This window comes from Miniopterus natalensis, chromosome 3 (genome assembly GCF_054644295.1).
Source record: "Miniopterus natalensis isolate mMinNat1 chromosome 3, mMinNat1.hap1, whole genome shotgun sequence".
Taxonomy (NCBI): domain Eukaryota; kingdom Metazoa; phylum Chordata; class Mammalia; order Chiroptera; family Miniopteridae; genus Miniopterus; species Miniopterus natalensis.
The window spans coordinates 71,785,164-71,801,784 of NC_142083.1; the positions used below are offsets into that span (position 1 = coordinate 71,785,164).

At 42.0% G+C, this 16,621-nt stretch overlaps 1 protein-coding gene across 1 annotated transcript in view; it reads left to right on the forward strand.

The window, feature by feature from the left end:
• CCDC192 (coiled-coil domain containing 192) overlaps nt 1-16,621 on the forward strand; it is a 153,943-nt gene that overhangs the window by 136,754 nt on the left and 568 nt on the right. The window lies entirely within an intron of this gene.

Genomic DNA, 16,621 nt, shown 5'->3' on the forward strand with positions numbered 1-16,621 from the left:
TTCTAGAGTCAGAAAAGGCTTTTGTTGATTACATAGGTTACTATTTTTATTTTATAAATAAAGAGAATGACACGCAGAGGGGCTGATTTTTCCAAGATCTTAGGATATTACTGCAGTGGCCATCCACATATGTGTAGGCCCTGAACTTTCTCCTTGCATCTTTTGGGAGCTGCCCTTCCTTCTCATCCTGAATCATGTAATTCACTTCCTGGCTACTAGACACTATTAATTTGTCCAAGGATATATTTTAGAATTTATATATATTTTTTACTTTGTGATGTGTATAGTAATCCTTTGGGGAATGTTGACATTCCTGGCATTAAACATCACTGTACACTAAACAGTATATGATACTAAAAATATTTTTTCTTACTTATTTAGATTTAAAAGGCTCTTCAAATGAAAAACAAATATCAGAGCCAAATTTGAACCTAAACTAATTGAATTCTGTGTGAGTTTAGCCAAAAAAATAATAATTCAATTTCCCCAATATCAAAATGTCACAATGAATAACTTCTTAATCTTTTTCAAAACCAGTAAGTACCATCCAAAATAATCATCTTCTTTTTCTGCTAGAATTTTGATACTGGTGTGGCTTTTATTTTATGTTTCCTATAAATTTGATTTTTTAAATTTGCTTTATGTTAAGCTATCTTCTAGACATGAATTATTCAATTTTTTGAAACCCTTGCTAGAAAAATGACTACAATATGAAATTCATAGTCATTGAAAGAGATCTTTCTTTATGCATTATTTGTTCATTCATTCACCTCTCTTCCTTTCACTTTTCTCAGAAAACCACTGATATACAAACAAAATAGAAACAGACTCATAGATGCAGAAAATAGACTGACAGCTGTCATGGGGAGGGAGTTGTGGGGCTGGGTGAAAAAGGTGAAGGGATTAAGAGGGGAAAAAACAAAAAAAAACTAAACAAAACTCATAGATAACAGTATGGTGATTGCCAGAGGGAAAAGGGGCTGGGGAGGCAAGAGAGGGTAAAGGGGAGATAAATGGTGATGGAAGGAAACTTGACTTGGGGTGGTGAACACACAATACAATATACAGATGATGTATTATAGAATTGTACACCTGAAATCTATGTAATTTTATTAACCAATGTCACCCCAATAAATTCAACGAAAAATAAAATATATAAAAGAAAATTACTATTATAAATTACATTGCTTTAAATGCATTACAATGTTATAAGCTTAAACATCAATTGTACAGCCTATCCATTGGTTCAGAGAAGAGCTTATAATCTAATAAGATCCTCCCCGCCCACCCCAGAATGTTAATATTTATTTGTCTTAACCAACCATGGTGATTCTATTACCTTGTAGAGGGCTGCTTTAGGAATATGATATAAACATGGATGAAATATATATATGTAAGGTAAATTCTGCTGTGATCATCATGGAAGCTTTCCTAAATCTTTTTTTTTAAAAAAGTGGGGGGAGGGAAGGAGGGAGGTGGGAGACAAGACAAGACTTTTCTTTCTCTTTCAACTTTCACACAATGCCCTGTTAAGAACACAGGGGAAAATAAGAGAATCTAACAGAAGCCAACCTGGCTTCCTTGAGCCCCAGAATGAATGAGTTCAGCCTGAAATTTCCCAGACTTCACCATGATCAGTAATAAAGTCACTATTGTCTAAGTTGCTGATAGGCACATGTCCTGTTATTTAGAGTTAAAATCACCCTGAATGACATATTCACAAACCATATTGATTCTTTGAGGCTAACTGCAAATAAAAGTTACCTTACTTGATCGATTAAACCCAATCTGTGTCTTTAAAAAAAAAAAAACAAAAAACAGATACATTTACAATTTTAGGCACACTTTCTCATTTGAAGGTTTAATTTAAGTGGTTGAAAAAATAGAATTGACCACTTAATACATAATATAGATTAAATGTAAATGATTTCTATATCTCAAACCAGAGACAAAATGAGAAGTTGGTCTGCTGAAAATTAATGTCCCTAAGCCTTTGTTTATCCAGGTGGTTAGGACCAGAAGACACTGGGAGGATCACCTTGGAGAGTAGCCAGAACAAATGCCCACAAGTCTTGATGGTAATCCTGCTGCCAATTCTCAAGATTCGTATTACCTTAGCATTTTCTAATTCAGAAATTAATAATAGATGGAAACAAAAAAAGAGTGAGACACTTACCCCGTTGTTTTCTTCTTTTAAAGCCAGGAATGTTTCAAAAACAATTGGGAAACGCTCAGAATATGAACCCCAGGGACATGCTATACCCCCAGATCAGGAGAAGATGCTGAGGGGACAAGAATTACAGGGGCTCACAGGGATACCTGACAATAGGGAGGGGGTGGTAATGAAGTTGAAGAGCGGCCCGCATATTTCAGACTGCTCTTATGCAAGGATTCTGAGAGCAGTGGTCATAAGAATAGAAACAAGATGTAAACATGTACTCTGCTCTGGTGTGATTGCTAAACGAGTTCTTAGCAAAACGTTATAAAGTAGGAGCTCTGTAAATGTTCATTTCTTTCCTCACTTCCCTTTCTTCCTCTCTTTTCCTCTTGTCTTATGATTATAATTATGGAGGGGAGGCGCTATGGAAAAAGGAAAACCACAGTTATGGAAGTTCTTTGACATCTCTAAAAATTATGAATATCATTTTTCTCACAGTTTTGTATAATATGTCCAAAACATATACAATGAAACTTCCCAGTATAAGAATGGAAGCATTTTGCTCAGTATTTTACTTAGTGTCCTAGACAATATTTGTGCTTCTCTAAAGTGCATTGGATTTAAGCCCAACCTGAAAATAACTTCTCTACCATTAGCTTTAATGATGTTCTTAAGGCATACAATTTATGTGGTCAAGTATGTAACTAATAGGAAAACATCTATGAAGATTAACGTTTGTACCAAATATCAGAAGATGTCCTACATTAAAAAAAAAAAAAAAAAGCCTGTTTGAGTTCCCTCTTGGGGAATTTCTCCATCACTTTTGAATTATCGTTTGTAATTTCAAGATGAAATTACATCTGGAAATTTCAAAAAATATACAATCAAGCTGATAAAATTGGAATGGCATTCCACAGGGAGGAGGAGCTGAAAGGACTGTGCTCCACAGGCTGTCCTCAAGAAAGGGGCATTTTTCTGCTGCCAATTTAACCACATAGCAGAGACATCCCTGGCCCTCATCCATCACTGAGTCAGTTTTTTGCTGTTATCTTACTGCTATAAAATTTAAAGTAACAGCGACTTGCACATAATGAAAGGGAAAGAGTTAATGAAAACCAAGTTAGATACAATTACCTGCAGAGGAGGTAGGATTGATAAGCAGGGTTTGTTTCTGTGAGCTATTTCTCTCGTGTGTGCAAGGGCCCTCCCACTTGGATGCTTTCCTACCCACTTCCACTCTGCTATTTCTTCTCGCGCACTTAAACCACTTTTATGTCTCCTTCTCTACAACCTACTTTTCTCTTGGTCTCTTCCAAATTGAACCCTGTAGATTCCAACAGTGTATGTCCAAGTGCTCAGGTGTGGCTCTATGAAGCCCATTTGTATCATCTGATAAGTAGTCCTCACCAGCTTGTTAGTTTCTTATAATCATCTACTGCATTTTCAAAACACGACTAAAGCTGGGGAGGAAGTGAAGGAGTCTGAGAAAGTCCTTAATAAAATAGTACCCCAGAGGGATTAAAAATGTAATTTTTGAATGAGAATTACAAGGGCACAGAGATGAAGGATGTTACAGGAGCATACTGCCCGACCTAATGGGAGTGAAACCTATTAGATCAAGTTAAGGAGTTTAAATCAACAGGACTTGGTGATAAGATGGATGGAAGAGCAGAGGAGGAATCTAAGGTCACTCTCAGATTTCTAATGTTAGCACATAGATGCATGATGATGCCAGCTGGTGGACACTGGAAGGAGATCAGTTTTGGAGGCTAGATAATGAGTTGTCTTGTACATATTGTATCTGAGATGTTTATGAGATATATCATTGGAGAGGTGCAGAGTCCAGAGCTGAGGTCAGCCTAAAGCTGTAAATGTGGGCATCATTGACACAAATATAGGGTGTCCCCCAAAAAAGTATACACACCCTTAGAATAATTATAAAGGCAGTGTTTATTAAGACATATTTCATTTCAAAATTGAGATATCAGCTGTTCAAGTGTGTATACATTTTGGGGGGTCACCTTGTAGACAGCAACCAAGGCCACAGGAACTAATAAAATTACCTATGAAGAGAAAGAAGAAAGTTTAAGACCAGAAGTATAGGGATCTCCATGTAGTAATTGCCTGAAAAGGAGCCCACATAATGAGACCAAAGGAGTAGTCACAAAGTTTGGAGGAGAAGTATGTCATATTACAGAAGTGAAGGGGAAGGGTGTTTTAAGGGGGCCTGTCAACAGTGACAAATGTTCAGAGGTCATCCAAGATGATTCTGCCTACCATACCTCCCTATTTCTCAAGTACTCTGACAAGTTTGCTGAGAATTATGGATGGAGCCTTAAGAGTTTCCACTACTTGATGTTTTACATAAGTAAAAATGTCAGTAATGAATTTCCTCAAGGTCATTGTCAAATGACAGAGTGTTCAACACTTGGAGAATTTGTTCTGGGTGATGTGAAGATCCCACTTGGCTGGGACTAGCAGGAGTCGATTTCATCATTTTAAATGTTCCAGGGCAAAATAAATGAACAACCCAAATAAATTCTGTGTGATCCTTCAGCTGCTATTTTTAAAGAAAACATTATTCTGACACTTGTTAAAATGGTAAGGAAGATTTATTCAGGGCTATTGCGATAGGTGTTAAGACTTTCACATTAGGGAAGCGAGGTTGGCTCAACTCTGAACAGAGTAAGGAGAAGCAGGGACGTACAGCCAAGGAGCAGGGAGAGTGGTGGGGTGCACAGATAGACGGTGGCTAAGAGCAGAAGGAAGGGAGGCCAAGGCTATCAGATGCCATCCGAGGAGATGACAGAGGAAGAGAAATTGGATCAGATGTTGAGGGCAATCAGATACCAAGGATGGGGATTCTCTCTCTAAAGTGACTTAGCAAGCCCTGGCTGGTTTGGCTCAGTGGTTAGAGCATCAGCCCAAGGACTGAAGGGTCCTGGGTTCAATTCCAGCAAAGAGTACATAGTTGCAGGCTCGATTCCCGGCCCCCTGTCGGGGAGCCTGTGGGGGGCAACCTATTGATGTGTCTCTCTCACATCAATGTTTCTCTCTCTCTCTCTCTCCCCCCTTCCACTCTCTCTGAAAAGCAATGGAAAAAATATCCTCAGGTGAGGATTAAAAAACCATAAATAAAATAAAATGTTATTATAAAAATAAATAAATAAAAAATAAAATGATTTAGCAAGATTCTTGCTCCAACTGGGCTCTTGAGGATTAGTCAAGAAAAGGCTCAGAGCCTGGCCAGTGTGGCTCAGTTGGTTGGAGCATCGTCCTACACACCAGAAGTTTGCAGGTTAGATTCCTGGTCAGGGCACATGCCTGGGTTGTGGGCTTGATCCCCGGAAGGGGGCCACCAATAGATGTTCCACTCTCACATCGATGTTTCTCTTTTTCCCTTCCTCTCTAAAAAAGATCAATAAAAATATTCAAAATTTTTTTAAAAGAAAAAAGGCTCAGAGGAACCTGACTAAAGTTCAGTGAAGGGGAAAGTCTGTCACTATAGTATTGTTTGCAATTTATTATATCTTATGCACAAACTCCTTAACTCCAGCCAAGAAGTATTGACTCTAAACCTAGCACTCTACCTAGGGGGCTCATAAAATTCAATGTTGCTATCACTGTCATTCTGGAGCTAATCAAAAGGAAGAAAATGAGGGACAGAGTAAGATCTAAGGAAGAGAAGGAGCAGTGTATTGTGAGGTATAATTGCCCATGTCACTCAAAATTTTGCACACAAAAATGAGTGTGTCCAAGTGTCCTGTTTTCAGTGCCAAGTCAGCAAAATCAAAATGACTTGTAACCCCTCTTCATAAACCACATTGCTCTGCATAGTTTAAACAAGCAAATCCTGATCAACAGAAATGATGAATCTCTGATCCCGTCTTTCAGCGCACACACACACACACAAAACAGCAATTTCCATGGTCATTATCAAACAATAACTAACCCTGCCAATACTATTGTTACTACAGTATCATTTTCTTTTTCAGTGTCATACAACACCAGGAACTGTAACATCTTTTGAAAATTAATGCAAATAAACTAAATTGGCATTCCTCATCTTATGACCCCTGTGCACAAGAAGAAAAGCAGGGAGCCTGGCCAGTGTTGCTCAGTGGTTGAGCGTCAACCTATGAGCCAGGAGGTCACGATTTGATTCCCGATCAGGGCACACGCCTGGGTTGCAGGCTTGATCCCCAGTAGAGGGTGTACAGGAGGCAGCCGATCAGTGACTCTGTCATCACTGATGCTCCTCTGCCTGCCTCTCCTTTCCTCTCTCTGAAATCAATAAAAGCAAATTTTTAAAAAAGAAGAGGAAGAAAAGCAGGGAAAAGCCCTAGTGTTAAACCAGGGGTGGGGAATGTCTGGCCCGCGGGCCATATACAGCCGCGAAATCATTTGGTCTGGCCCTGACAAGGCAACTGCAGGCGGGACTCGAAATTCAATAAATCTAGGAGCTTTTTCCATAGCTCATTTTTAAGTTGATAATTCTGTATGGCCCACGAATGATGTTATAAATATCCAAATGGCCCTTGGCCAAAAAAAAAGGTTCCCCACCCCTCTAGGGCAACATGCAGTCCAAATTATGTAAAATAATCTCTACTCATTCCTCCAGCTGACCTGAGCCCATACTGATTCCACGTCAGATAATCACGGAGGCAGTCTCATCTATCGTCTCTTCTTTTTCTTTCTTTCTCACAACCTCTGATCTTATTCTCTCTTGAATTTCCATTTTTACCTATCTTGGCCTCTGGCCAGGCTGTCAGTCGTTGGGCTCATTCATTACTCTCTCTTCAAAGGGGACATCAGGTCCTGCTAAAAGGAAGAGGTAGAAGAGCTTCCAAAGAAATCCTTCTGCTTAGATTGATTTTCTCTTGGCATAACTCAGGTGAATTGTTATGCTAACAGCGTTTGCGTCATTTCTCAACCTTGTCAAAGAACTCCTGCAGAGTAACCTGATGTGATCTGCACCTCTGGAGGGGATGGGAAGGAATCCTGCCCCAAAAGGGAGCTGTGGGCTAAATTAACCTGTGCTGCACCCCCTCGCCCTAGTAAAACATTTCGTCCCAGTGGTATAGATAGAAAATGGAAAACAGCACTGCAATCTGCCCCGCAGGCAGTGCCTGGCCACTGTCCCATATACAAGCTTATATTCATTCACTTACATTCATCTTGGAAACATCCTCACTTGCTTTTACCCACACAGCTCTCCCCACCTCCTGCGCTACTGCTGAGGTTTCACACATTCTTCTGTGATAATGTTTTTATCAGTCTTCTTGGACATATTAGCTGATCCTAGCAAGCTCCAAGAAGCAAGCCCTTGATTCAGATCTGCAGAAAGGGATTCTCTTTCTCCCTGGGCGGCAGTGGTAGCTGTTAGGCTCTTATGGAAGCTGGGGAGTCCCTGCGCTTCCACCTCAGGGCATGATCTCTCCCTCCCCCACCCACTCCTCATAGACAGGAAAAGAGAGACTCCTCTCGAGACCACTTGTGAGGAAAGGGGTCCATCATTCACTGGGAAACAGAAACAGAAGCAAAAATAGAAACAAGCCCGAAAGCATTCATCATTTTCTCTGGATATTCCGGAGATAATTTAGCCAAGTTAGAACTGACAAGATGCTGCTGAGCTGTAAGCTAATTAGAGGAGGAGTGGGTGCCTGAAGGACCATGGATGCACTCAGTCCGCAAGAAACATTTACAGGCAGAGTGGTGTCAGGTAACAGGGGAGAGACACAAAGAGTGTTTTAGATCTCTCTTCTCGGGGTGTGTGGACGGCAGCCTTGTCAAGAAGAGGCTTGCCTGGGAGATTTCTGGCCTGCCTTTTAGGATTTAGCCAAAAGCTTAGTTCATCGTGCCTTGTTATGGGTCAGCAGAAATTCAATTGTAAAAATCTGGCTGATCACCAGAAGAATTACCTGGAGAGCTTTGTAAAAATATAGATTCCCAGATACCCCCTAGATTCACTTAGCAGAATTTCAGCAGTGAGGCCTTGGATTCTCTGGATAAGCTTTCAGCTGCCAGTCTGGAGAACCATTTTTATAGCTCATAGAATCTAAGTCACAGATCTGAAAGAGATCTATTCTAACGTTTCCATTTTTCTATTAAAAAAGAACTTAAACTCAGAGTTGTTAAATGCAATGTTTGTACAATCATGACAATTTTTTTCCTGGGGGGGGGGAAATGCAATAATGAAAAACTTTTTGTGGAAAAATATATGTGTGTGGTGAGAAAATCTAGGAACCAGTCTAGTGATATAATTAAAACCTTTGGGCCAGCCATTGCTTCAGTGATTTGTACCATATATGCACTTAAGTCTCATTCGTTTATTCACTTCAAAATTGACATAAAAAACTCTGCCCTTGTCGAGTTTTCACCCTAGTGTGGGGCAAGAGACTACCAACAAGGTGAAAATACAATACAGAGTAGTCAGATATAGCATGTCAGTGAAAAAAACAGGAAACAGGGATTTGACATGTTAATCCGAATCAGGTTGAAGTTGTAGGCACAATGGCCAGGGAAACTTTCATTGTGTGAAGGTAACTTTGGAAAGGAAAGCCCTGAAGGAATTGAGAGGGCTGGCCATGTACATATAAGGGTCCGATGCTCCAGGCAGAGGAAACAGCAAATACCAAGGCCCTGGGGTAGGAACACGCCTGGTCTGTCTGGCGAGGATAGTGGGAACGGAGCACAGTGACTGCAGAGGAGGAATAGGAGAGGCGTCAGTGAGGTAGGGGGGAGGCCACGTAGGACCCTGCAGTGTAAGCACTTGGGTTTTTAGTCTTGCCTGAGATGAAAATCATTAGAGGATTTTGGACAAAAGAGTGTCAAGACCCAAATTATATTTTAATGGGACCTCTGTGTGCAGAGTTGCAACCAGACTGAAGGCGTAGAAGCAGAAGCAGGGTGGCCAGGTATGAAGCCGTTGCAGTACTTCAACTACACGTGCTGGGCAAGAGAACTAACCACTTCAATAAATGCCAAGCGCGAGCGCCGCAGTGGCACATGCCGCAGAGTGACTGGGAAGGACGCTAGGAGCCTGCAGTTCCCTCCACCCGTGCGGCTCCCACCCGGCTTATTGCGAGAGCATTCCACCACCACCCGGGTGATGCTAGCAGCTACAGATGGGTGACTCTGCTCCTCCCTGGTCTCCAAACACCGAACAAGTCCTCAAAGCGTCCGCATCAGTCAGGCCCCTCGCGCTGGTTCTGGGGACGGTGAGGGCGCAGCGTCTGCGTGAGGCCCTGTGAACCTGAAGCAACAAGTGCCTCCTACACAGTCTCTCTCGCGCTTCCTGTTTTTCTTGTGTTTTTGCATCAAGTGTTCTACAGGCTCTCTGATCTCACTGCTCCCTGGGATACTCACTTCTCCATGTAATTAGGGCTGCAGCCTTTCCATGATGGTTACAACTAAGTACCTTGTTCCCGCCAAAGCACTTACGAAAACAGATCGTTTTAAGCTCTTTAGGTATGGGGCCACTGGGCTGTTGCTAGGTGGAAATATGTATTTGCCTCAGTCTGTCATTGCACTTCAAATTTTTCCTCTCAAACATAATCCTGTTATAAGAATGGTCATCATTGTGAAATGGAAAGTTTTGTGATACATACGGAAAATTCCTAGCAAAGATCGCACTGTATTTTAATTCTTTTAACTGACCAAACTTGTTTGCCAATTAAATCTGTTCTTATAATGCTGCTTGTTTTTTTCAAATCCACAAACATCTGCCAACTTCAGATGCATTCTAAGTGTTCGCAGCATCAGTGGAAAGACATTGGAAACCCTTCCAACTCAATCATTTGGCACTAGAGAGAACGGTCTCTATACAAACAAAAACATTGAAGGGGGAGGGTAGGGGAATCTTCAAGAAGTAAAACTAACCTGATTTCCAAGAAGTCAAATATTTGTGCTACAAGAATACAAAAAATAAGTGAATCATTTATTCCAGAGAATTACCATTCTCACATGTTCACTGTAAAAGTCAAGAGAAAGACAAAACTTGGTTTCTGCTGTCATTTTGTTTTTTATGCAAGCAGTGAGAGGAATGTATTGACAAGGATGTGCCAGTTTTCAAGTCCAAGTATGGCAATAGTTGAAACTGGACTCCCTTGTGGTTACTGAGAAATATACACAGCTTTCAAAACCAACATGTAGGTGAGTCAGAGTGATGGGCATTTGTACAGAGGAGGAAGCTGACATAGTTTTTTAGGCCAAACAGTAATCCTGGGTGGCTCTGGCAGAATGAGGTAGTTAATCACCTCACCCGTAAGAGTCTTTCTTCTTGAGTAAATAGTTGGCAGCCTTGGTCATTAGTTTGAAAGGCAGAGAGAAAGGTAAGCATTCACAAGTGAGTACCCAGCCGAGGTGTTTGTTTAGGCTAAATCCTAAATGTCCTTTAGGGCCTTCCTTGCACAACTATAGAGCTGTAACTGTAGGTGCCATCACATCTGATTCATTCTCTATGTGTCCTTGTGTCCACTTACTGAGTAAATGAATGAAAACGATGACCATGGAGGATACTTGAGACCCCACTGGGAACAAATGTGCTTCCTCTTGCTAGAGATATTAGAAACAGAAACTAGATCAGTGGTTCTCAGCATTTCTCTGTTCAATGAGAAATGTTCACTTTTGAGTGGTGGCATAATGAAGGGATCAAAAGGGGAACACCCACTCAGATGGTGTGGCTCAGTGGTTGAGTGCTGACCTATGAGCCAGGAGGTCATGGTTCAATTCCAGGTCAGGGCACATACCCAGGTTGTGGGCTCGATCCCCAGTCGGGGGGGCGCAGGAGGCACCGGGTCAATGACAACTCTCTCATCATTGATGTTTCTATCTTTCCCTCTCCCTTCCTCTCTTTGAAATCAATAAAAACATATTTTAGGAAAAAAACGGAGGGGACACCCATTTTAGAAATATCTAGAAAATCTAAAAAAAGCTGTCCAACCATTCCCTGGGCCACCCTCCAGCACGGCATCACTATTTACACAGAACTTTTAACTTCCTGGATTCCCCAGGCCATGTTTTCAGGTATCGTAGATCTTTTGACCTATATCTCCACCATAACTCCTTTCTCCAGTTAGCAAGCTGTAGCCTGCCCTCCTCCCAGGCTGTCCACCACCAGCTCTCACACCTGTCAGATATCTCTATAACAATGAATAGCTTCGTGGTGGCAAAATGAACATTTCATCCATTGATCACAATTGGCAGCTGACCTTTGAAGAGCTTGAGGGACACCAATGTCTGAGAGCCACTCACTTAGAAAACCATCATTTAGGGATGTAGAAATAACTCCTGTGCAGGTGGGAACAGATCACTCACAAAATGCACATCCCAATTCTAAGTTTTTAAGCTACTCCTTAAACTATAATTACCTCTGGTGTTAACTATTCAGTCATTTTGACATAACTCTCTCTTGGCACTTTGCTAAGAGCATGGAGGTACTGAGGCAGAAAGAATGAGAAGCTGGAAATGGTCAAAGGCAAATACCACAATTTCTTCAGGGCCTTTTGTCTTTCGAGGCTGACAGAGAACTGAGCGTAGCCTGGCCCCGCTGTGGGCAGAGGGTTCCATTATCTGTCCTCTCTCTGAACCTTTCTAAACCTGCACAACGACACCTGCACAACCTGTCTCCTCTTTGCCATGCCCCTAAGCCCTCATTCTCACTTCTGGAGGCAGAAAGAGAAGAATTCATGAAAAATGATGTGTGCTTATGAAAACCTCCACAGCAGTAGCAATTTTAATGAGTTCATATTCTGACTGGCTTATCAGATTTGCCCCCTCTCTCTGACAGATAAGAATTTCTCTTGTCTCTGGTTCTCCTTTAGCCTCTGGTATGGGGTTACACCTGAGAATATCTGTTCAGATGACATAAACCTCACACTTTAGGTGGGTCATGGCTTTGACAAGGCTATCTGAGCTGCCACGGAAAGCCTAGGAAAGATCAAAGGTGTTTGAGATTTGGGTATATGTAATACTGTCGGAACCTTAGGGTCACACATCTCTTCATCTCTTCCAGATTAGGGAGCCTGGACCAGGAGACAGCAGGTCATGAGAAAGTTAGTGGCAGAGTCTGAAAAACTGTGGCCTTGGGCTATTTCCAATACAAATAGGATGTGAGACTCCTGGAGTCCCCTACTGTGTTGAAGGGTTTAGAACACTTTTTCTTTGTTATTGTTTTTATTGTTTTTGTTAATTCTCACCAGAGGATATTTTTTTCCATTGAGTTTTAGAGACAGTGGAAGGGAGGGAGGAGGGAAGGAAGGGAGAAAAAGAGAGAGAGAGAGAGACATTGATGTGAGAGACACACATCGATTGATTGCCTCCCACACGCACCTGACTGGGGCCAGGAATCGAACCTGCAACCCAGATATGTGCCCTTGACCAGGAATCAAACCCACGACCCTTTGGTCTGTGGGCCAGTGCTCTAACCATTAAGCAACACCAGCCAGGGCTAGAACTCTTGATATTTGTAACGTGTTTAAAAACAGAGCAAAAATATTTTTGTTTTATGTGCAAAGAGGTCATTTAATAGTAAAATATACTTGTTATGAGAAATTCCTTTATTGGTGTATAGTGTCACTCCAGAAGGCAAACTGGTCAAAAAGGGTGTAATGCAATATAGGTAGAAGAGTTTGTCCACCTAATTCTAATTTCTTTATTGGTGTATAAATCTTATCACCATTTTCATTTAATACATAAAAACAGTGCATTAGGAATCGAAGGCCTCATGTCGTCTGTCCTTTTCTTAGCTTCATGTTCCTTCTCTACTCCTTTTCCAGGTGTCTCTGCCTGTGCTACAGGCTGAGTTGTGCCCACTCCCATATTCATGTGTTGTATCCCTAACCCCCAATGTAGTAGGAGGAGGAGGAGATGGTGCCCTTGGGAGTTAATTAGGTTTAAATGAGGTCAGGAGGATGAGGCCCTCTTAAGATTAGTGCCCCTATAAAAGAAATATCAGGCTCAGCCGGATATGGCTCAGTGGTTGAGCATTGACCTAGGATTCAGTAGATTGCTGTTCGATCCCCAGTCAGGGCACATGTCCGGGTTGTGGGCTCGATCCCCAGTTGGGGGCATGCAGGAGGCAGCCGATCAATAAGGACTCTCTCATCATTGATGTTTCTACCTCTCTCTCCTCTCCCTTCCTCTCCCTGAAATCAATAAAGATATATTTTCTAAAAAAGAAACATTAGAGAGCTTGTGGTCTCTCTCTATATATCATGTGAGGACTCAATGAAAAGGAGTATATCTGCACACCAGATAGTTCTCACCAGAACTCGATCATGCTGGAACCATGATCTTGGACATCCAACCTCTAAAACTCTGACAATAAATTTCTGTCGTTTAAGCCCCCCAGTCTGTGGTATTTTGTTATGGCAGCCTGAGCTGACCAAGACACCTGCCTCTCTTTCTCTACTACTACTCTCTTCTGAGAGAGCAGAGACAGAGATGTAGACCTGGTGATTATAATGCCTATGAAATGCCACCCTGCTGCATTTTTGCCCCTTTATCATTAGAATTAGGTGGACAAACTATTCTACCTATATTGCATTATACCCTTTTTGACCAGTTTGCCTTCTGGAGTGATACTAAACTCCTTTCTTCATTGTATCAACTGGTAGAGATAACTTTTCCTAAAAAGAAGGAAGAAACTGGGGAAAGAAAAGATTGAAGGAGAGGTCAAAGAGAAAGGAGAACGTGACAGATGGGCACATACGAGGCAAGAGGGTCCTGATGCAACCCTCCATTCCCGAGCCTGTGGCCCAGGCATCCTCACCCTGCCTGCCATTCCTTTCCTCAGCATTTTCCCATTGCCTCCTGCGGCCACTCCCATCTTTTCTTTTCTCTCCTGTTGAAATTCACTTCAACCCATAAGAACCTATTCTTCCAAGCCCAGATTTCCATGCTTCTACCTTCTGGGGTAACAGAAAGAAGACCTATGTGTCCCTCCCCAAATAACAATTGTACACGTTAACTAGAGACATCTTCAAAGAACACATCCACCTGGGCCCCAGAGAGTGCTCCTCTAAGGGGAAGCTCTGGGTGAAGAGGATGAAGGGATTGAGAAGCACAGATTGGTAGTTACAGAATAGTCCTGGGGATATAAAGTACAGCACAGGGAGCACAGTCAATAACATTGCAATCACTATGTATGGTGCCGGGGAAGTGCTGGAAGTATCGGGGGGAGCACTTTGTAAAGTACATGACTGTCTAACCACTAAGCTGTACGCCTGAAACTAATACAAAATAACATTGAATGTAAATGGTAATTGAAATAAAAATTTAATAGAAAAATTAAAAAATAAAATAAAAGGAAACTCTGGTACAGTCACTATTCGACAGAAAATATAATATCTTAAATATTTTAGTAGCCACATTTTTTAAAAAGTAAAAACAGATGAGTGAAAAGAATCTTTAAAATGTGTTTTAACACAAGAAATCCAAAATATTACCCTTTTTAACACATCATTCTTAAAATTTAATGAGATATTTCATATCAGTCTTTTAAATCAAATATGTACATCTCAATTACAGCACATCTCAGCTCAGACCAGCCACATTCAATTGATTAATGGCCACATGTAACTAGTGGCTATCATACTGGACAGCACAGCTCTGGGAGGTAGAAGGAAAGGCGAGACCCTGGCATCTTAGCCCACTGCTATATGGAGCCCCATCCCGGGCCTAAAAGCACAGGCCTACTGCAGAGCAACAAACGAAATGCCCCTTCAAGGTCTGAGTTCTTTTTCATTGCTTATAAAGAAAGGTACTCGGAAGGAAGGGAGGAAGGAAGGAAGGAAGGAAGGAAGGGGGGAGGGAGGGAGGGAGGGAGGGAGGGGGGAGGGAGGGAGGGAGGGAGGAAGGAAGGGGGGAGGGGGGAGGGAGGGAGGGAGGGAAGAAGAAAGGAAGGAAGGAAGGAAGGAAGGAAGGAAGGAAGGGAGGGAGGGAGGGAGGGAGGGAGGGAGGGAGGGAGGGAGGGAGGGAGGGAGGGAGGGAGGGAGGGAGGGAGGAAGGAAGGAAGGAAGGAAGGAAGGAAGGAAGGAAGGAAGGAAGGAAGGAAGGAAGGAAGAAAGGAAGGAAGGAAGGAAGAGAAAAAGAAAGGTATTCAAACCACCATCTCCTTAAATATTATTGTTAGGATTTCAAATGTTCAGAACAAAAATTTCTCCATGGATTCTTGAAAACTAGTATATTACTAATACTTTCTAGAAACAGAGGACAGTCTGATCTCTCCTCTCATCCCTTTTATGAGGCCAAAAAGCACACTACCCACTGTGTAATTCAGTGCACAAGCTTTCACCCTGTGCTCCCTTGGGAAAGTGATGACTTCAAATTCGTCCTACTTGCTGAGAAATGGGTGATTACCTGCCTGCATGGACTATCCCAGCAAAGCTGTCTCATCCTTAGCAGGTACACAACAGTAGCAGGCTTTTGTTTTTCAATCCTCACCTGAGGATATTTTTTTCCTTTGCTTTTCAGAGAGAGTGGAAGGGAGGGAGGGGGTGAGAGAAAGAGACGCCGATGTGAGACACATCAACTGGTTGCCTCCTGCACATGCCCCGACATAGGGCGGGGAGTGAGCCCACAACCCAGGTACATACCCTTGACTGGGAATCAAACCCACCACCTTTCCGTGTGCAGGCCGACGCTCTGACCACTGAGCCACACAGGCCAGGGAAGTAGCAGGCTTTTGTATTCTGGACTAACAGTGTAGTTGTGGGGTTTGTTCTCACTGGGGATTGAATAAATGCTGAACCTTCTACTATGGCAATTAACCGTCAAGACCATGTGTCAGATTCACCCATGTACTATTGGCTCAGTTATTCCTACAATTGTATCCAAGCTCTGACGTCCTTTACTTCTTATAGCTGAAATCTGCCTTTTATGTAACTCAGAAAAATAATTATAATAGGGGAAATTTCAGGATGAGAGTGGTAAGGAAAATGGTATTGCTAAAGCCTAATAGGAGGTTTGCTTTCAGCAGCTAAAGTTTGTGATGGTCTAGTGAGATTTCTTTTCAAGGGTTTCCCGCTGCCAGCCACTAATCTTTCACCTCTTTGTTAGAGCCTTTCTCTCCCTCCTTACTCAGTGCTTTATCCTTACCTGAGGGGTTAAACTGATAGAAATTGATAAAGGATAAGCCTTTATGCCCAGGAAGTATTTGTGATTTTTATTAACAAATGCTAACAGCCTCAGACCTAAAAGAAATGAATCTCTATGGGAGATCCCATGCTAATAGAGTTTTTCTAGATCAGCTCAAATTATACCCTGCCGACTCTAAAGAAACTAGTCTTTTCTCATTACCACTTCTCTCAGAGGGGCAATGACCTTTTTTCTCCGGTTGAATTAAAATTCAAATTGAAGCATATTTCTACTAGATTGTAGCTCTTGTGAAAGAGTCTTAGGGAACCGGATGACGTGCATCCTAGGATGGCTTTTGTTTTTAGATTGGATTTTCAAGGACAG